Source organism: Poecilia latipinna, unplaced genomic scaffold (assembly GCF_001443285.1).
Source record: "Poecilia latipinna isolate Pla-1442-1.1 unplaced genomic scaffold, P_latipinna-1.0 Scaffold1419, whole genome shotgun sequence".
NCBI lineage: Eukaryota > Metazoa > Chordata > Actinopteri > Cyprinodontiformes > Poeciliidae > Poecilia > Poecilia latipinna.
The window spans coordinates 36,133-40,276 of NW_015114035.1; positions in this window are offsets into that span (position 1 = coordinate 36,133).

The window sequence follows — 4,144 nt, forward strand, 5'->3', positions numbered from 1 at the left end:
AACAGTTCTACTGGCGAGTGAACGGAAACAAACACAAGCCAGGACTTAACAGTTCTACTGGCTAGTGAGAACAACACTGAGACGTTAGACAAACGACGACAAGGACCCGACGAGGAACACAGACAACAGGAGGGTTTAAATACACACAGGGTAATCAAGGGAATGAGACACACCTGGGGAGTAATCAACGGGGAGGACAGGACAGAGACTCAGGGAAACAGGACTGAACACAGAAAACTCAAAAATAAACACAAAAACACGGATCGTGACAGTCGTAGGATCAATAAGAACAAAGGAGTGTGTGCTGGTGTAAGTATGATTGCTTTGCTTCCTTTGTGTTTAGTGAATTGAAAAAAAGTCAATAATTAACACATCCATTATAAAAATGGATGTGTTAAGTGTGCCATTATGCTGGCCGGTACTGCCAGCATAATGGCAGTACCGATACAACTTCTACACCAGGGGTGTCCAAAGTCGGTCCTTGAGGGCCGGCATCCTGCATGTTTTAGTTCTCTCCCTGGTTTTACATACCTACATCAAATGATGGCTCGTTAGAAGGCCTAAGGAGAACACTGACTTGCTGAGGAAATTGTTACTACCACTAGGGAGACAACTAAAACATGCAGGGTGCCAGCCCTTGAGGACCGACTTTGGACACCCCTGTTCTACACCTTGAAGCCTGTCTGTTACAGTCTTACGTTAGCTGAACAGATCAATATGCAATGTGTACCGTATCTGACATGCATAAAGATTTTATTTTACCTGAAAAGGCTTTTTACTAAACTGTAATCGTGTTAGCCACGCTAGCACCGAGTACAGTGCATCAGGCCTAGGCACACTCAAACATTTGCCAACAACAGAAATCACTGATTTCAAAAGTAACCCTCAAAACATGAATACCCGACTTACCCAGCCTTGCAAGAACAATAGGCATCAGTGATCTTGTCCACACCTATATTTATGCTGAGGGTATGAGGATCTGCTGTTTTCCTCATCAACCAGTAGCATTTCGCTGCGACGCACACAATGTTGGAGGCATCGCGTGGCTTAAACACCATGATTTCATCCAAAAAAGATGGCATGAACTTGTTGGTTCCATTGTCGTGGCTGATATTTTTTGAAAATCCGGCAGAAAGGCTACACTAATCGACTCAGAAATACTCTGCAGAGAGTCAGTCGAAATTAAAGTCGCCATGTTTACACATAGAAACTAAGCTCCGCGAGGCTTTGTTTGTGAGCCATGCAGCAAGGTGGGATTTTAGGGGGCGTTTCTGGGCGGAGCTTGGTAAGGTCCATGGGTTTTCTGTTTCAGGCACCCGATTGTATTTTGGAGCTGCAGCGCTTTGGACTCTCTGCTGTCTTGTCTTGCCATTGTTTGTTTGGGCCACTCTCAACTAAACCTGTTGCTGTGTGGGTGGGGCATTACTCCTGTGGCCCCATCGAAGGGCATTTGGAACTGGATGACAACAACGATTTGTTCCATTGTTTGAAGTGTTTTCTTTTTACAGTTTGTATTTGTTGTGCGTTATTGAAGTTACAAATTTGTTTTTTTTTTTCTTCTTTTTCGGGTTTAATTTACCAATTATTTTGCATTGCATGTTTTGTTTGTTTTTCTTGGAATAATTGAACTTGTCCGTCCTTACTTTTTGTGTTCCCTTTTGTTCCAGGGACCGAGTAGTGGGCCTGAAGCCTCGTTTTTAATAGAAATGTTCTAAGGAAATTGTTTAATAAAATATTGTGCACTGCTCAGTCTGTGTTCGGGTGCATCTTGTAACTGTTAAAAAGATCTCCTCCACCTGCTGGTCACAGTAACTTACTAAAAGTGATAGACAGCAATTTAAAACTAATTTAAGTTATTTTTAATTAAATACCATTTTGCATTCACAGTGTACATGAATTCCATATGTCAAAACCATTTGTTCCCTTCTGTTATTTGTGGTAGAGTGCTGTGAGGCAGTAACACTGGAAGTATTTTAATTGCTCTTAAGTTTTAAAAACAAAGCTTCCTAAAGACCAAGAAAGCCTTTTTTTAAAAAAAAAAAAAACACATTTAGCATGTATTCCGCTGAATAGTTTTGTCTCTGAAAAGTGATTTAGAAATCCAGGTAGCTAACCTGTAATATCAGCCTATCCTGAGCCCTTCGTAGGAAAGGTGGAGTGGTAAACACTGAAACCAAAACTGATATTATCCTCCAGCAGTTCAGAACAGGTCGTAGAACCACAATGCTAGTGTAACTAAATAACCCAAAATCACAGTGGGGTAACGGTCACCTTTTTTTCCCTTCTGTGTTGATCCACACTAATAATCCTTAAATCATCAGAGCAGCACAGACAACTTTGACCCCATGCTTCCTGTTTGGAGCAAGTCTGGCAACAGGAAGTGCTACGTGTTTATTGGGGAATGAAAAGCATTATGGTGTCACACCTCCCCTCTGAAGTATGCAACTCACTGAACACACACAAACACATGCTGGTCTGCTTTTCATTAAGTCGCCCACCATGGTGCATGTAGACCTCATTGACACGAGTGTGGCATCTATCTGCCACACTCATCAGTCTCTGTGATGACTGTGCAGTTGGCCAGCAATACACACATATCGCCAAGTCTTTCGCTTCAGAGAGTAAATAGCAGTTTGACTTCCACAGTCAGAGATGATTTGAATCTGTGGTTTTGAGTCCATCCACTTTGACAGAAAGCCATCTATACTCCGCAGGGTTAAAAGGTCCATAATGCTTAGTCATGTTTAATCTCCAGGCCCAGATTTGAAAATTCAGGAATTTGTTTTAAACTACAGTTTTCACATTATGAAATGCTTTTAATATTTATTTGGAAATGGCAGTGGTCAGAACATCCAGACAAACTGATCCACATGGTTAGCTAGAGAAAAAACTAAAGTAGTTGAGGGTTATTTCAATATATTGCAAGCACCCAATTTTAACAAAAAAATTGGGTGCTTGTCATTGACTTATGCATTGTGTCATAAGTCAATGACTCAATGCAGCCTACTTTGATTAACTGAGCGCACTGCACTGCTTGATAACTGGGATGTGACTGAATTAAAATTATTTCTAGAAAGTGCTTTGAAATGACATTTGTTGTGAACATGGAAATAAACTGATTTGAATAGAATATAATCATTAAAACACATGTGAAATGGAAATATCTGTTTGACTGTTTATGGAGAGCCATTTCAGCCAAAATTAAATAAATAAATGGGTGAAATAAAAAGATGAGTAAAATAACTCAAAATGAAGAAAATGAGTGAAATAAATAATTTGTTAAAGAAATAATTTAGCTTTTTCATTAAACCAATTTTCATTTATTTTTCATATTAATTTCCCAATTTCTCTTTTTCATTTATACCTTTATCCATTTACCCATTTTTCATTAATCTACTTTTCATTTAACCACTTTTCAATTTCCCTTTTTCATTAAGCCATTTTTTATTTATTTATTTTTCAGATTATCTATTTCTCAATTTCTCTTATCTATTTTTCATTTGTCCATTTTTCATTTATCCCTTTATCTATTTACCCATTTTTCATTAATCTATTTTTTAATTTAACCATTTTTTTCAATTTTCCTTTTTCCATCGCCGTTATTTTACTTTTGTAAACAGACAACCTGAATACAGGTAATCTGACCTTTAGTGAAGGTTCAGAATGAAGAATGGATAAAAGTTGAACTTGTGCTACAATCTTTGCCTCTCGGTTCATTCCTGAAGTGTGCCAAGTGTGGGCCACATGCATACATGTATATAAAGTAAATATGACTATTAATTTAAGTAGTTCTTTGTGGATGTATAACTTGCCCACCTTAGTTTCCCTCTTTGGTCAACATGTGCCTCAACATTTGGTTACTGTTCCTTAGAGGTGGGCAGAGGGCCCACAATTTGTACTCCAGGAATAACAGCAGCACTTCAACATGTTTTTACTCAAAGTAAAAAGTAGCTGAATAAGAAATTACACAAGAGTAAAGAAGCATTTGGTAAAAAGTGTATCAGTACTGAGTAACTGATCAAGTTATCAATTATTTAATATCTAAAAAAATTACGCAATTAGAGGGCCCAAAATATAAAGTTCAGTGGAAATTTTAGTATTTCAAAGACGAAATGAAAATTTTGATCTAAATAATAGTGATGCT